General features: G+C 39.7%; 1 protein-coding gene and 2 long non-coding RNA genes across 3 annotated transcripts in view; 2 read left to right on the plus strand and 1 right to left on the minus strand.

Moving 5' to 3' along the window:
• The window catches only part of LOC140522125 (uncharacterized), a 384,637-nt gene that overhangs the window by 269,159 nt on the left and 96,983 nt on the right, over positions 1-18,495 (minus strand). The window lies entirely within an intron of this gene.
• Positions 1-18,495, plus strand: part of LOC140522166 (uncharacterized) — a 518,496-nt gene that overhangs the window by 171,585 nt on the left and 328,416 nt on the right. The window lies entirely within an intron of this gene.
• LOC140521588 (uncharacterized) overlaps positions 11,645-18,495 on the plus strand; it is a 31,114-nt gene continuing 24,263 nt past the window's right edge. Inside the window, exons 1-2 of the mRNA XM_072636818.1 lie at positions 11,645-14,590; positions 15,480-15,634. The gene's annotated coding sequence lies outside the window, so the exon portion shown is untranslated. The remainder of the gene's footprint in view (positions 14,591-15,479; positions 15,635-18,495) is intronic.

Consider the following 18,495-nt stretch of genomic DNA (forward strand, 5'->3'; position numbering starts at 1 on the left):
AGAGCTCCTGTTCCACCTGGACCACCCCCCACCAGGCTGGTCATCTCTGAGGGCTCCTCCTCCCCCATCACCCTCCCACGTGTTTCTTATTGGAGGAAAGATTCAGGACTTTAGGAGCCGGGAAGGGGAGAACCAGGCAGAGGTGAGCTGGAGATTTCCAGGGAGCAAGGGATTCCCTGGCTACAGAGCTTAGTTTGAGGATGGGGCTTGTTCACAAAATGCAGGCAGTCTGATTAGCACATTCGCCTAGTTTGAATTAGAATGTAGCTTATTTAAAGTCAGATCCCAGCAGGATAATTGGGATGTTCGACCAGCTCAGGATAATTGGGATGTCCGACCAACTCAGGATAATTGGGATGTCCGACCAACTCAGGACAGATCCACCCTTAAGGTGAAGTAGACTTAAAATTCAGCATTTAAGGTGCTGACCTGAACTATTTTCCCATTTGCTTTTCTGCCTCCTTTCACAGAGGACATCAAGGCCAAGAGCCCTAAGTCACTTGCCCAGGGTCCCAAAGCTAGTAAGGGTCTGAGGCTGGGTTTGAACTTGAGTCTTCCTGACCAGTACTCTATCCCGTGCACCACCTGGCGTCAGTTAGCTTAATGTCAAAGGATACCCTTGCCACAGTGAGGTCCACTCTGAAAATACATACCCTAAGTTTGTAGTGTACCCAGGCAGCCTAGTTTTATGATTTTCTCTTTCCATTCAGCAGCATCTAAGTACTAGTAAAGACTGTTGCTTCACTTAGAATTATTTGAAATATATGCTTTACATACATCATCTACCTGTGTCCCTTCTTTGATCTCTAAGGCTCAACTTTGGCCCCTTCTTGGAGAATTGTTATGCAGATGTGTTGAATTGGACAGCCACTCTCAGTTTGTTGAAGTGGGAAGTAGAAATTTCCTGGTGTCCCATAGCATAAGATGCTTCAGGAGCCTTAAAAGAAGTCTCTGCAATCTTCAGTATGGACCTGGTCTGGTCCCATCAGGGTGAGAACCAGACAAAATTCACTCAAATAGGAGAAAAGGTGAAAGAGAGTAAAAGGGCTGACAGGGCTGAGGCCAGAACCTGCATTTGCCAAATAAGACAAAAACCAGGATACAGGAATTGAGGTAGAATCTGGGGCCTAGTGTCAGGCACAGGCCTGTTAGTCAGTTAACATGGATTAAGCACCTCTAATTTTCTAGGCACCTCACCACGTTTTAGGAGAGGAAAAGGTGCAGTCTCTGCTGTCAAGGAGCTGCCAGTCTGTCATAGAAACATGGAAATGGTGGAGAAGAAGCAAGTGATCAGAAACCTTGGTCTTAGGTGATCCAGGGAAAGGAGAGTGTTTGGGAGTGGAAAGGCATCTAGTCCAATGGGATACAATGGAACAAAGGAGAATTCAAGGAGTGAAATTAATAATAGTATAAGAAGGGTAGAATTAGGGGAAGAAGATTCAAATCAGCACAAGAATGAGAAAAACTCCAGGCACACCTCAGAGATTCCACAATCAGTTGTAGAGCTCAGCAGTAAAGCACAGATTGCCATCCAGTGAGTCACCTGTACTTTTATTTCTTCAGTACATATAAAAGTTATGTTTATAAATACTGTTGTCTGTGGCATGCATAATACTATTTTGCTTTTTAATAGTGCATATTTTAATTTGCAAATATTTTATTGGTAACAAAAGCTGACTATACCTGAGCCTTCAGTGGGAGACAAATCTGTGCTGTAAATGATGGAATCCACCAGGAGAGAAACCTCATGGTTGTCATCATTGTGGGAAAACCATGAGTCAACAGACATCCCTGATTTTCTGTCTAAAAATTCATACTGGAGAGAAACCACATGAGTCTCATGAATGTGGTGTACCTTTTAGTGAACGCTCATCCTTCCTTTTTCATCACAGTATTCACAGTGAGAGGAAACCTCATAAATGTAATCAGTGTGGAAAGGCTGGGAGTTTGCAGCTGATGTCTTGCTGTACATCAGAGCATGTAGACCAGAGAGCAAACTTATGAATATGAGAAACTTGGAAAGGCATTCCCATAGAGCTCTAATCTTACTCAACATCAGAGAATCCACGATGGTGAGAAACCTTATGAATATAATGACTGTGGAAATGCATTCAGATTAAAATGCCATCTTACTATACACCAGATAACCCACACTGGGGAGAAACCTTTAGAATGTAGTCAATGTGGAAAAGCTTTCAAAGAGACATCCAGTCTTGCTGCACATCAGAGAATCCACACTGGAGAGAAATTTTATGAATGTAATCAATGTGGAAAGGGTTTCAGAGGAAACTCCCATCTTGCTGTATACCAGAGAATCCACACTGAAGAGAAACCTTATGAATTTAATCAGTGCAGAAAGGCTTTCAACACTTATATGCTCTTAGATAAGTGGGAGTTACCTAGAGGCATAAATCAATTCTGATTTGTTAAAAATTAATGAGAATGAGTATTATAATGAGATCTGGACTTTTTCCAGTGAGGGACTGGGGTGGGGGGCCATGAATCTTGACTCATTTTTGGACAAAGAGACTTATTTCTATACAGATCAGCCTTACCTAGGGCAATCTAGACCAGAGGGGTGCACTACCCCTCAGACCTGTTTAACTAAAACACAATGGGCCAGAATTCACCTAGAATGAAATCTCTTCAAATTTTGGTCAGATCTAAATTTTCACAGTTGTACAAGTCTTGCCCAAGATTTCATCTGATCATCAACCCTGCCCTTCAAAGACTGGATGAATCACTTACAGTGGCCAATCTCTGAATGAGGAAATGGGGAAGAAGCTTAGTCCTAATTCAAAAACTGTTTATTTATATGGGAGAAATATTCATTCCTGTCACATCAGAGAATCTATTGTAGAGGACATATCTCATTAATGTAATAATGAAAATGTTCCACCTAACGTTGTCATTTATTTCCTATCAGAATTCATATTAGATAACAACCATATTCCCCAAATAAATGTGCAACGGCATTCAGATGGACTCTGGAGCATATTACACATCAGACATTTCACCTTATGGTCCAGCCCTGTCTGAAGTCAGGGAAGGTCTGCAGCCAGATATCATCTCTTCCTTTACATCAAGGATTCCTAGTGGAGAAAAGACTTAGGAATGTACTTAATGAGGACCTGCCCTTTCCTGGAAGAGGCAGGTCATGAGACAGCATAATATTCACACTAGAAGGAAGCCTTGTAAAAGCCACAATTGTGGGAAGGTTGTCACCTGAATGTCATAAATTTTTATTTGTGTGCTCCAAATGTACATTGGAGAAATCTTCCTACAGATAAAACTTATGGATCTAATTAATGGGCTATGTTCTCTCATGGCACAGACCTCACTAGACATTATATATTTCATATAATGCATGAAATCATAAAAAGGGATTAAATTTATCTCAGAAACCCCAAGGTTTCTCAAGACTTCCCTAAACTATGCCATGGCCCCCTAGGGTGAAGCCTGCCACTGGCTTCTTCACTTTACTCTCCCACTGTAGTGAGACACCATTCCTGCTCACCCTTGAAGCTGTCCTAGGCTGGCAATCTGGTTCACTCCTCTACAACTGATTCTAAGTCATTATTGCAAGGTCGTTTTCAAGGGAATCTGGAAGAGCCTAGACAAGTGAGTGCCTCATCTTACCGTCTTGGCTCCAGTAGTGCTTATGCCCACGTTTTCAAGCAATACTCCCTTGATAGCTCAAATTTTCTTGAAAAGGTCTTTTGTCTTTCCCATTCAGTTGTTTTCTTCTATTTCTTTGCAATGCCCATTTAAGAAAACCTCAGGTCTCCTTGTTATTCCCACAAACTATGAATTCATTTGGGGAAATCTCCCCTTTTATTTTCCCTTTCCTTCTTTCCTTAGCTATTTGTAAGGCCTCATCAAACAGGAATTTTTCTTTGTTGATCTTTTGCTTAGGAGTATATTTAGTTGTTGCCTCCTGTGCAATGTTAGGAACCTCTGGTAATGGCTCCTCAGCCACTCTGTCTCCCAGATCTAGTCCCCTCAGTCTATGCATCACTGTCATTTCCTATCCATAAGCCATGCTATTTTATCATATCTTTAGGGTCTAATGGTTTTCCCTGTTTTCTTCCATTTGAGTCTGAATTTTGCAGTTAGAACCTCAGGACTTGGGCCTCAGTCAGCTGCTGATTCACATTTTGATTCATTGTATGGAATGTCTCCCCACTCTGCCTTTTCCCTAGAACAGTTTTTTGCAGTTTTATGCTTTCATGTAACATTGGCCTCTTTGGAGTCAGTGGTTGGAAGACAGAATTGTTGCTGTGGTATTGAATGGTTTTCCTTGGATTGGAACAGTACTTAAGTATATATTGGGAAAATCTTGCTGGAGATAAAAGTTAGGGATCTAATTAACAAGATTAAGTCTCTTGCTCAAGGCCTCATTAGATTTCCCAGTGTAAGAGACCTCATTAAACATCCACATTTACTCACTCTGATTAAATCCCTAAAAATACAGCTTTTCCCCTTGAAATCCTGATGTTTCTCACTATTCTTCAAGAATATTCCTTTGAATTAATACACTGTAATTTCTTTAGCTGTTCAACAGTTGATGGATACTCATTTTGTTCTTGGCTGGAACAAAATTTTCTGGAACAAATATTTTTATAATGGACAACAATCCATCTAGAGTGTTCAAATCATAGCTGGACAAAATGTTTTTCTATGTAAGTCAACAATTTGGAGAATATATTCAACTGAATTGATGTTTAAATGGCAACAAGTTTTTAAGTTTTTCTCATTAGAACAGTAAAATTTGTTTTCAATCTGTAATGTTACTTTTGTTATGCTTCAAACTTTTATTGTGGTTTTTGGGAAATTATTTGGTAAGTATTATTTAATTTAAAAAGCATGCCTAGAGGGTGATGGAATTATATTCTTCAGAAATTCAATTCTGTTTTGCTCTGGAGGCTGTGAAATGGTGAATTAAACTGTTAGAGAATGTAATTACAGTGTTGAATAACTGCTAGGTATTTGATTGGATGAATTGAATTTAAAAAAGAAAAATACTAACAGCTTTTGGGAAAAGTAGAGTAGACAGATTCTCCTTCTCTGGGGAGTTCTTTGGAGACTGACCAAATGCTTTGGGTTACCAAATCTAAGCCCTGGGGCAGAAGTTGCTTAAAATAGTTGATGAAATAGAAGCCCAAGTCAAGACCTTTTTCCCTTGGATCAGGAGGGCTTTTGGCCCATCTCTCCCAAGGGCCTGGGATAGTCTGGCCTTTGTGGGGGTGCATGGTGGGGGCAGTGGCTCCTTGGATTCCCCTTCCATTTCTCTCAGCCCAAATACTCCCTATCTGATCACCATTTAGCATTCTCTTCCTTTAATCCTAGCATCCTTCTCATATTCCCCCTACTTATGTGTGTGTGTTGGTCCTTCCTTGCTGAAGAAGACCATGCCATCAGAGAAATGATGACATGACTTGCACTTGACTTTGTTTTGAGTGAGGGAGGGCTGTGCAGGTCACCAGCCTCACTTCTCCTCCAGAGCCATCTGAATCCAGTGACCAGATATATTCATTAGGATGACCGGAGATGACCCAGGATGAGGCAATTGGGGTTAAGGGACTTGCCCAAGGTCACACAGCTAGTGAGTGTCAAGTGCCTGAGGTGAGATTTCAACTCAGGTCCTCCTGACTCCTGCATTAGTGTTCTATCCACTGCACCACCTAGCTGCCCCATTCCCAACTACTTAGCATTCTCTTGAAGTCCAAGTTGCCCAGTCTCTTTTGTGGACTGTCTGGACTACCAGCTGCTCCCATCAGGATCCTCCCTGAGGTTGATCTATGAAGACCATGTCTAGGACCCTGGGACTACCTGGAGACACCTGGATGCTTTTTCTGTATTTAAGGTCCATCTTGCCTCCATGAAGTCCTGCAGACTGTCTAGCTGAGGTTCTATCTGGCCTGCTTGTGAATATAAGCTTTACAAATGCTTAGGCTCCTTTAAGAGTCAACTCAGTATGGTGAATCTTTAATAAACTTTGTTATTCTTTGGTTTAAGAGGGCTTGTGTTGAATTCATTCGAGCAGGACCCGGCATGTTGGTATTTTGGGGTCCCCAGAACCCCTAAACCTCATCGGTTCCATCTTGAATTCCTTGCTGACCCAAGGGGATCCACTGCTGAATGTGTTTCTACACTGACATAACAAACTCCTTTTAATTCTCCTTGTCCTGAGTTTTGCCTTTTTAATCCAGGTGAAAGCCTGAGTGGAGAATTTACCAGGTCCTCAGTACTTTTCTCAAAGAGTAAATAATCAGACATTTTAAAGCAAAATATACCCAATTAAATATAGAACAGTGTGGAAACATTACAACCACTCTCTTACAGCTTAAGTCATAAATTGATAGCATTCAGATCAAAAGAAAATTACGTTTTCTAATGGTACAAGTGCATATCTCTTTAAAAAAAATTTCTTTTCAAATTAAAAACATACCATGGTTCTCGCAAATCCTCATTTGAGAAAATTTTGGAGCATAATAACATAAGAGATGTTACAATGTCAATACATGAAACAAAACTGCCAGTCCAGTAACATTAATTCAGCTGATTATCTAAGTTAGAATTACCTTAGAAAAAGCACTTTGTCCTTTTATGCGTTTGACCATCTAGGCTGACTGCGTTCAGGGAGGAGCAAAGGGTAATTCTGATCCAGTTACGTTGGATTCTTAGGCTTTCAGCTCCTAAACCCGTGTCCTTAAGTGCCAGATTTTAAGTCTATTTCACATTAAGGGTGGATCTGCCCTTGGCTGGTCAAACATCCCAATTTATCCTGCTGGGATCGGACTTGAAACGAGCCACATTCTAATTCAAACTAGGAGAATGTGCTAATCACACTGCCTGCATTTGGTAAGCAACCCCCATCTTCAAACTAAGCCCCACTTGCCTGGAAATCCCCAGCTTGTGTTGTTCCCCCTCTCCCAACTCCTAAAGTCCTGAATCTTTCCTCCAATAAGAAATCAGGTGGAGGGTGATGGGGGAGAGGAGCTCTCAGAGATGACCAGCCTGGTGGGGGGTGGTCCAGGTGGAACAGGAGCTCTGGGGTGCAGTTTGGAGGCCTGGGGAGAGTCTAGGGCAGAAGAGGGGTCATCCCAGTGGCCAAGGCTGTCCAGGCAATGGAGAGCAGGGCTTGGGGAGGAGAGGGAGAAAGCGTCCTGAGTGCCTGACTCTGTGTGTGACTGGAGGAAAGGGGGCTTCCTGGGGGGCCTCAGAGGCTGGGAGGAGCCTCCAAGGGTGGGCGGGCTGAAAGCTGGAACTTGTGCTGAGATTGCGCTGCCTTTTCCCTGGAGCTGAGATGTCTCTGCTTTCTATCCTTGGACTGGAGCTCCCTCTGCCTTCTTTCCTCAGATCTCGGATCACGTAGTCTGCAGCAGGCGGCCCGCATCCCTACACAGCTCGGTGAGGTGGTGAAGAAGAAAGACGGGGAGGCGGGAAAAGATATTCATAGACAGAAACTGCAAGCCTACTTGTCATTCTGCTTGTCTCCAGCCCTAAGGATTCAATCAGTCTCATCTTAAAGACTATGAGCCTAGAAGGCATCTATTTTACATATCCCTTGTTTTCTGTAATTCTCGATTGTCTCTCAGAGGCAGCAACTTCTGGGGGGCATGGAGAGCCATTCTGGATGATAATGAGCACTGTTTCAAAGTAAAATTTCCCCAAAGGTCTGTCCTCATCTTGTGAACCGCACTCCACCCTGGCCCTCAACAATTGTCTTCTCTTGGACCTGATAATGTTTAATATAAAATTTTGAAATAATCTCTTTGTTCTCTCTGAAGCAAACTCAGAGAATGCCTCTTCCTATGTCAGCAAAAGCCAGCCAAAGCTGACTCTGCATTCCTTGGAGACCTTTAACCTATGACATATCTTGAATAATTGGTAAAGAAAATATAGACATCTTAGGTCCCAATTTCTATTGAACATTGTTTGCCCCTTCCTGTGTCAGTTATCTGTGGTGGGATTTCCTTCCTTGTCACCGAGACATATGTTTACCCAGCTTGGAATCTCAACATTTGATTGACATTACTTTGTTAATTGTCTTGTCTTACTAAATTTATGATTTGTTCAACTAGGAGAGTTCCTTTCTCACGGCAAAATGTATATAAGCCAGAAGATTTCTGCACTGGGTAGCCAGAACATTTCTGGCTCCATAATGCATTATGTAACTGTTTTCTTTAATAGGGAATTGACCAATTAATTAATTAAATCATAAAATGTATGCAATTAGCCTGTTACCTTTCTTAACCAAGTTTTCAGGTCAACAGTTATGGCGCCCAAACGTGGATTGGAACTGTGGAACCGAATGGACATTCCCTCATCTCGCCAACGCCAGGACTCCGGCGCCAATAGGATCCGTTTTTCCTAGAGTCCTGGGCCTTGACGGGGTCGGGGTAAGTCCTTCCATTCCCAGCTTCCAAAGAACTCTCACTTTAAATTCCCTTTAAAGAAAACTCTGGGGATGTTACCGTTTTCTTTAGTGGGGAATTGATTAAATTCCCTATTGAAGGAAACTCTGGGGACCGGAGACCAACTCGCGTTCAATCGCTCTGTATTACTTAGGTCTCCTCTGGCGATCGATCTCAGGAAACTTAGTACAGATATTGCTAGCACTAGTGTCAATCAACTAAAGATAGCCCTAAATTATGTTGGCCACCACAGGGCTCTTTTGGACCGGTCAAAGTTACTTTATCTTACAACCAAATTAAGAAAGGCCAACAAAACAACTAGCCAGCAGCGAGAATGTTTCATCTTGGGCTTGCTGACTTGACTGAGCGAGAACCAAAGACAGGTAGCCTCTTCCCTGTAGGGCTGGGAGCTGCTTCAGCACCTAGCCATGTCCTGGCAAAAATCCTTTCTTCTTCAAGGGCTCCAGTCTGTCCTTCCCTTCACTCCCTCCGTCCTATTCCTCACCCCTTTCCTTCCTCCCCTTCCCCTTGAAGGCCTCTGATCTGGGGAAACTGAAGGCACCTAGATGCAATCTTTCCCCCTCGCCTTCCCCTTCCCCTACCTTAGACCTGAGGAAGGCAGCCTCTGTTCAAGCCTGTGTTGCCTCCCTCCTCCCCATTCCCCCTCCCCGCTTTCCCGTAAGGGCTCTGGTCCTGAAGAGGACAGTTACAATCCACCTAAGAACTAGAGGCCTGAACCTATTCCCATGGGGCCTGTTCCTTTAAGACAGTCAGAAACTTTGGGGCACCAAGGCTCCCCACCCAATGACCGCAGGGGTGCTCTGAGCAAAGGCTGCAGGATTCCCCTTTATTATCAGACCTTGGATTCTTGCAACCCCCTTTCCTCAGACTGATAATAGCCAATTCATCATGGGGATTTCTAGCAAGCTTCTAATTGCCTTCTCTCTCTGGGTTGTTTTTTTGTGAGCTACGTTTGTATTTGTCCTGTTGTCAGTTTGTCTGTTGGTGTATGTCCCTGTCCACATCATGTGTGCTGTGAATGAGTGTGTTATCTTGTAAGATTTAAATGCAAGCAGCCAGACTTCAAGGGCTGCAGCTAGGGAAATAAACAAACAAAACTTTGAGACTTTTCCTTGTCATTCTGGTCTGGCCAACCTGGAATTACAATGAAAAGTTAGATCATCTTAGGTAAAATCATTTTAGCAGATTTGTATGTTGTGAAATTAATCAGAAATATTTCGGGAACTGATCATTTGAAATAACTCCTAAGATTGTGAGTAGCCCACCTTTCTAGGTAAAACTTGGAAATGCCACCGAGGTCCTAGACACCCTGTCCCAGCACCTGCATATCGCCTTAGGGGCTCAGTAAATTCTGCTGCTGGGGAGGTTGGGGGAAACGTGGAAGAATTCTCTAAACTCTGCCTGCGAAAGTCACCACTGGGACATCAGTTTCTCTGCTCTTGGTAAGCTTCACTTCTCTGTTCAGTTGCAAAAAGTACTTTATCTCTGTTTGACCCATTTTCTGATTTGTAAAAATAATTATGCTTGTTGTTATGGGATCAAAATGATAAAATGATTGTAAAATGCTTAACATAATGACTGGTATATGTTACATACAACATTATTATCTCTCAAATGTAATTGTTACCTTTGAAGTGGTTTTAATTACTAAAAGTAATAAGATCAATAATTTCTGGAAATGCAAATTATACCATCTGCAGTTATTGTTGTGTTAAAACTATTTCTAGGATTGTATTTTTGAATTTTTCTTAGATTGTGAAAATTGAGTGACCACTGTAATCTAGAAATAGTGTTAGACAAAGCAATTTTTAATTTGAACTTTGTTGAAACTAAAAGATGTTGGGAAAATTGTGTAACACCAGTTGTATTACTTTATCAGTCCTGCTAACTTTGTCTTATGATGTTTTGTAATGGCCATTTAGAAAACAAGGTATTTTCACCCTTGTCTGTTAAAAAAGTTAAAGCTAAAGAATTTGGCTATCTTCTATGAAGTTGTAGGATTGTTAACTAAGTTATTTGGGATTACTGTTTTAATACTGAAATCTAAAATTGTTAAGTGATTCCTGTGTATGGAAAGGAGGGAATGGAGTGAAAATTAGATTCCCTCTGCCCATTCAGAACAGTCCCACAATGGAGTGAAAACTTTCTTTAAATTCCTTCTGCTCATTCAGAACAGTCCTCCCATTCCTGTGAGTAAGATCATCAGTCCTAGTAAAGGAATTTGGTTGGTTAATGCAATTTCTAAACAATGAGTATTACTTGCTCAGAAGTTGTAATAGATAGAGAGAATTTTTAATAATTGGTTTTTACGTCAGGACAAGTTTTAAATTTGAGAAGGAAAGATGTTAAATGGAATCCCTTATGTGTGTGTGTCCTGGTAAATCTTTATTGTTTATTGTAACTCCAAGAGAGTGGAAATAACTGTTATCTGACTCTAAGTTGTGATTAGTGAGACTTGCTGTTTAAGGTAAAAGGCATTTGGGACCATAATTATTTTTGTTTTGAGTTTGAATTTGGGTATAGTTGTCTGCATTAAATCAGTATCTGAGATACATGCCATTTCTCAGCTGACTAAACATCAAGGGAACAATTCTAGACTCAATCTAGAATGGGCTCCCCCTGGCTCAGTTTCCCTATTGTGTTCCTTAAAAAAAAAAAAAGGAATGTTTCTCACCTGTCTATTCCTGAGTCTGGCTATGAAACAGATACTGCATGATTGGAGAATTTCACTCTTATCTGAATTCAAACAGAGTAAAGGATGTTTTATCCTGTCATATTTGGTATGTCATATGTCCCTGCTTTTTCCTTCTACAGCAAATTTCTGTGGTCAATAACAAGGGACCAGCAAAATATGTGAGACCTTTGTATAATCTTACTGGAAAATCTAATATTATTTTTATCTGAAATTAGAATATATGCAGAAATTTATGTAAACTACTTAAGACTCACCTTAAGATGTTCCCATTGTTTAAAAAAAAAAAAAGGATTTAAAAAGCAACAGCGTTTTTCTGTGAGTCAGTCTCATATCTAAGAATACTGCAATAATTAAGAATTCAGTTTGTTATAATACTTTGGAAATTCATATTACTTAAGAACATTTTTGTAACAACTCAGCTTTAATGAATTCCAGTTTTAAAGGTTTATTTTTGCTTAAAAAAAAAAAAGAAAGAGATATCAAGCATTTTAAAAGTTTCCAACTAGTTTTCTTCATAAAAGTTTAGTGAATATTAGAGTAAATTTTAAGCTGTTTTTAAAGAAGAGAAATACTTTTAGAAGAAATGTTTTGAAAAAAAACATGTGTGATTCTTAGAAGGCCTACTAAAGCTTCAAAATAATATACTGCTAAATTAAGCTGTTTTGATCTGAATATGTAGTCATTCTATGGCCTAAGTTCGAGTTAAAGTTTGTGTTTGAATTTATTATGTAAAAGATTTAATTCCTGAAGTATCTCATTCTTCCAGAGTGAGTATAATTAGGGAAGAATAACAACTTGTGAAACAAAGACATAATTCCATCAAACTGTAAATTTAGTCATTAACCTCTTTGTTTTGTTTAAGCTGGAATGAGATTCCAGTGCAGTTATGCTAGCAAAAAGTAATAACTTATGAGCTATCTCGTCTTATGGTTAAAATGTAAAAGCAAGTGGAAGAATAGGATTGAGAGATTTGGAAAGATAAATTAAGTTCTGATTGAAACTATGAAAGGTAGATAAGATTTGGGAATAAATATGGGTTATCTAAACCCCTCTTGCTCCTAGATAGTTATTCTGGACACTTTCGTGTCAGTTTCAGATGGTTTAAAGTGTGAGGAAGTATTTTATCTGAGGGATACCAGCCAATATTGATTTGCTATATAAGACTGGGACTGCAATTTACTATTGTTTGAAGCTCTGATTACAGGAATACTTGTCGAAGTTATCATAAAGCCAATTGACATGTGCTGTAGGCTAATGGTGGATGCTTGGAAAGGTTTTGAAGACGACCTTGGACACGGCCTAGGTAGGATCTTCCTAACTTTATTTCCAAATGTGCTGTTTCCTTTCTGAAAAAGGAAATTCCCCACCTGATCACCTCTAAGCCCTGCTTTCAGCACCTGGTAACCTCATGATTACGTGTCAGATAATGGCTTATTCCTGGAATCAACCAGAACTAAGGAAATCCTTTCCTTCTGTTAATATTGTCCCTCTCTTTTTCTTTTATAGCAAATCTTTGTAATTGAGAAGTTCTGTAAGTACAACTAAGTCTATCAAATAATAAATGGATATTGGAGCATCTCTGAGTTATTATAATGGGGTGCAGGAATGAATAGCTTACAACTTTAACCTATATTCCTGGACAAATAAATAAATATAATATAGAGATAATATCGAGGAATTGATTAGGCAAAGTAATAAGAGCAAATTTTGAGGAAAAGTAACAGGATCAGACTGATTCCTCTAAGAATTATATACAGGAGTATATGATTGGCTTCTAAAATTTATCATGCTTTTGATAATAAGATCTCAAATCTGGATTTTTGCACAAGATTGTATAAGATAGTGGTAAATTATTTCTTGTCTGTTAAAGTACCTGTCCAATAATTTAAAGGGCAGGTGAGTTCATTTTATGGTTGAACTCTCACATTTTGAAAGATTCTTATACCAGGTACAAGATTTAGTTAAAGATAGAAACAGTAAATAATGTGAACCAAAATTTTCTGAAATTTCAAAAGTGGAGAACAAATTGTAATTGTAATTGTAATTGTACTAATTCATATTGTCCGAAGTATCTGGGAACTTCTAGATCTGAACCAGAAAAGCAGAATTCTCTTTTTGAACTATCCCAAGAATGAAACCTATTGTCAAGGAAAAGATATCTAGGTATCAGATAACTACATGAGAAATCTGGGATTCAAAAAGTTTTGTCTAAATGAAAATTGAGAATGGATTACTGGGATACAAGGAACTTAATGTTAATTAACTTTGAAATAATAATTGCATTGATTTGTATGGTTCATGTTTAATTTTCTTGTTTATATTAGTGACATGTAGATCTCCCTTTCAAAACTAGTCTATTGTGAGCCATCTAAGTTTTAACCTGTACCTGACTTAATGTAAAAATATAATTTGTGAATTGTAAAAAACTTCACTGTGTTGTTTGAACCTAGCCCTGCATGGCTGGGAAACTGAACTATTGCTAAGTGTCTTTAGCCAAGTTAACTATGTTGCATTGTTTCATTTCAATTATCAAACCATGTTTTCTGGGAGACCCTGTCAAGTTTTCTGTATAGACTCTTGGATCCATCTGTCACCTCTGTTGCTCCTGCTCCTGAGTGGATCGTGCCCTCCAATTTTGAAGAGGCCTGAAGAAGATGCCATCAGACATAGACAACTTTCCCAAGAGCCTGGACCAGACTTGCATGAAGAGTAAACTCTCACACTAATGGTTATTTAGAGATTTTTATCATATCTTTGTTGGTCTACAGGCGAAGCCTTCGGCTTGCCTTTGACCAAAAGGAGGGAATGATAATGTTTAATATAAAATTTTGAAATAATCTCTTTGTTCTCTCTGAAGCAAACTCAGAGAATGCCTCTTCCTATGTCAGCAAAAGCCAGCCAAAGCTGACTCTGCATTCCTTGGAGACCTTTAACCTATGACATATCTTGAATAATTGGTCTTTCCTTTGTATCTTATTATCTATAGACACATACTACGTTATGACATATCTTGAATAATGGTAAAGAAAATATAGACATCTTAGGTCCCAATTTCTATTGAACATTGTTTGCCCCTTCCTGTGTCAGTTATCTGTGGTGGGATTTCCTTCCTTGTCACCGAGACATATGTTTACCCAGCTTGGAATCTCAACATTTGATTGACATTACTTTGTTAATTGTCTTGTCTTACTAAATTTATGATTTGTTCAACTAGGAGAGTTCCTTTCTCACGGCAAAATGTATATAAGCCAGAAGATTTCTGCACTGGGTAGCCAGAACATTTCTGGCTCCATAATGCATTATGTAACTGTTTTCTTTAATAGGGAATTGACCAATTAATTAATTAAATCATAAAATGTATGCAATTAGCCTGTTACCTTTCTTAACCAAGTTTTCAGGTCAACAGACCTGAGATCTCTGTCCTTTGGAGGCCATCTCTGGGTGCAGGTGCCAGGTAGGTCTGAGCCAGCCCCTCACAGACATGCTGGCTGTTCATATCATTGGGTCTTATCCTCCCCCTCCGACCTTATGGTGAGTCTAGCTCCAGGTCTCCCTGGAGCAATCCTTCCTCCCCAGCCTGGTCCCTGGACAAGCTTCCTCCTTCTAACTCTATTACATACTCTCACTACTTCTCAAGAGTCTGGGGCTACCCCCTCAACCTCCCTCATGAGTGAGATGAGGAGACTTTTCATAATAAAAATATGGGGAATATTGGATTTTCTAGATAAAATTTCTCTTCCATAAGGCCTCTCCTTGAATACCTGAGTTTCAGGTATCCAGGGCTTGTGGACAGTCAGTTGGTTTCCCCCCCTTACCAGCTACCAGCTTTCTTTGTGAAAGTGCTGTGGGCTGTAGCCGAAACTTGGAAGTTACTCAAATCTCCCCTTTGTTTGTTGTACTGCCGCCACATCAACACTACCAGCTCCTGCTTCTCCCCCTCCCCTCTTTTCTAAAGCCACATCAGCAGTTAAGTTAGATATTAGATGAGGTCTTTGTGTTGGGACAGGTGAAGATTTCCCAGGGTTTGTCCGGTATTTCCTGCTTAGATTGTGAGCGCACCTTTCAGCCAGTAGAGAGGTGGGATAGTGGGGAGGTGGGATTCTCTGCGTTAGGGTATAAAAATTGTGCTTCAATTTCTGTAAGTTGCCTCCCTCCACCAGGTTCCCCAACCTCTTGGAAGGACGTCCCTTTCTTGAGAACTGTAATACATCCTTTTCTTTCTGTTCATGTTGAGAAGACTCTTTTATTTAAGATTTTGAGTAAGGGTCTTTTTATCCCACACACTCCCCACCCCCCTTTTAAGATTGTGTCACCTTTTCACAAGCTTCACACCTTATCCTCAGGGACCCAGGAATCCTGTCTAGAGTGAAACATAAGTGAAAGACTTGAGTGATCCTGGAAATGCCCATGTGAGAAGGCCTGGATCTGCCTCCAAGGAATTGGGCCCTTAAGCCTTTTTCCATTCAGAGAAGGCTGATTGTGATGCCAATAGATGAGGGTGAGATTGTTTGGTTTTTTTTTTTTTTTAATCTGCCCATTTGGTCTTGTCAAGACTGACTTTTATAGGGTAAAAGTAAAGATAGTGGGAAGATTTGGGATGGGTTTGAGGGGTGGCAAATTGCCTGTAGTGATCCTCAGGTAAAGGAGAAGGGGTCTGGATGAAAGTTCACAGCCTGGGGTGATTCCAAGGTGACCCACAATGAAGGGTTGGGCTGGGTGGGGGCCACCTGGACTAGCAATTGAAAGGATTATTCAGTATGTAGATGGTGGAGTGGGGGAACATTCAGGAGCTGGGTTGTCCTTTCAGGTTCCTGGTCCAAAGCTAGTCAAAGGGAAATCTCTGATTCAGGAACTGTTGAGGCTTTTACTGCTCTTATCCCATGTGTGATCCCAAGCCCCTCCTGCATGTTGGTGATCTGAATGAGAACTGGAGAGAGGAAGGGGAAAGAAGAGGAATGGGAGAGGGTGGGACCCTCTTTGTTAAGCCTGACCCTACCTCTGGGCTTCATCCTCTCTCCTGAAGGCAGGGTCTCACCTCCTGTAAATCCCCATAGCCCAGCCTCCAGCTCAGGAATCCTTCTCTCTCCCCAGCTCTATTTGCTGAAGAAGACCTGTTAAGTTGGCTTCTGGCTCACATTCCAGTGTTCAAAGGCCCTGTTAACCTGAAAACTTGGTTAAAGAAAAGGCAACAGGCCAAATGCATACATTTCATGATTTAATTAAGTAATTAATCGATTCCCTATTAAAGAAAACAGTAACATAATGCATTATGTAGCCAGAAATGTTCTGGCTACCAATACAAAGAATTGGGCAGCTTTAAATCTGTTTTAGGACAAAGAAGTATTCTGTATGCTTCAGATTTATGGTCTCCATAAGTGATTAACTAGACTATTAGAAAGGAATTTCTTAATTGCATGGGTTGTAAATACAATAAGATAACAGAGTTTGACAAAGTTTCACATAGAAGTTATGACCCAAGATGTCTGTGTTTTCTTTACCATTAACATGCCATAACATAGTATACGTCTACAAATATTAAGATATGGAAAACGTCCCATTATTCAATATGGTGTCTTAGGTTAAAGGTCTCTTAAGGAATGTTAAGATAGCCCTGGCTGGCTTTTGTTGACATAGGAAGAGGCATTCTCTGAGTTTGCTTCAGAGAGAACAAAGAGATTATTTCAAAATTTTATATTAAACATCATTCCCTCCTTTTGGTCAAAGGCAAGCCAAAGGCTTCGCCTGTAGACCAACAAAGATGAAAAAACCTCTAAATAACCAGTAGTGTGAGAGTTACTCTTCATGCTAGTCTGGTCCAGGCTCTTGGGAAAGCTGTCTATGTCTGAAGGCATCTTCTTCAGGCCTCTTCAAAATTGGAGGGCACGATCCACTCAGGAGCAGGGGCAATGGAGGTGACAGATGGATCCAAGAGTCTATACAGAAAACTTGACAAGAGTCCCCCAGAAAACATGAGTTGATAATTGAGATGAAACAATACAACATAGTTAACATGGCTAAAGACACTTAGCAATAGTTCAGTTTCCCAGCCATGCAGGGCTAGGTTCAAACAACACAATGAAGTTTTTTACAATTCACAAATTGTATTTTTACATTAAGTCAGGTACAGATTAAAACTTAGATGGCTCACAATAGACTAGTTTTGGAAGGGAGATTTACATGTCACCAATATAAACAAGAAAATTAAACATGAACCACACAAATCAATGCAATTATTATTTCAATGTTAATTAATATTAAGTTCCTTGTATCCCAGTAATCCAGTCTTAATTTTCATTTAAACAAAACTTTTTGAATCCCAGATTTCTCATGTAGTTATAATGGTACCTAGATAACTTTTCTTTGACAATAGGTTTTATTCTTGGGATAGTTCAAAAAGAGAATTCTGCCTTTCTGGTTCAAATCTAGAAGTTCCCAGATACTTCTGACAATATAAATTAGTAAAATTACTTAAAAATTTGTTCTCCATTTTTGAAATTTCAGAAAATTTCGATTCACATTATTTGTTGTTTCTGTCTTTACCTAAATCTTGTATCTGGAATAAGAATCTTTTAAAATGTGAGGGCTTAACTATATAATAAACTCATCTGCCTTTTAAATTATTGGACAGATATTTTAACAGAGAAGAAATAATTTCACTTACTTTTACTACTATCCTGTACAAATTTTATGCAAAAATCCAAATCTGAGATCTTATTATGAAAAGCATGACAAATTTTAGAAGTCAATGATAAACATTTGCATATAATTCTTAGAGGAATCAGGCTGATCCTGTTGTTTTTCCTCAAAATTTGTTACTCTATTTAATTAGACATCTATCACATTACATCTTTGTCTTATTACCTGATCTAATCATTTCCTCGATGTTATCTCTATATTATATTTATTTATTTGGCCAGGAATACAGGTTAAAGTTGTAAGCTATTCATTCCTGCACCCCATTATAATAACTCAGAGATGTTCCAATTTCCATTTATTATTTGATAGAATTAGTATTGTACTTACAGAACTTCTTAATTACAAAGATTTGCTATAAAAGAAAAAGAGGGACAATGTTAACAGAAGGAAAGACTCTCCTTAGTTCTGGTTGATTCAGGAATAAACTATTATCTGACATGTAATCATGAGGCTACCAGGTGCTGAAAGCAGGGCTTAGAGGTGATCAGGTGGGGAATTTCCTTTTCCAGAAAGGAAATAGCACATTTGGGAAATAAAGTTAGGAAGATCCTACCTAGGCCGTGTCCAAGGTCGTCTTCAAAACCTTTCCAAGCATCCACCATTAGCCTGCAGCACATGTCAATTGGCTTTATGATAACTTGGACAAGTATTCCTGTAATCAGA

Source organism: Notamacropus eugenii, chromosome 1 (assembly GCF_028372415.1).
Source record: "Notamacropus eugenii isolate mMacEug1 chromosome 1, mMacEug1.pri_v2, whole genome shotgun sequence".
NCBI lineage: Eukaryota > Metazoa > Chordata > Mammalia > Diprotodontia > Macropodidae > Notamacropus > Notamacropus eugenii.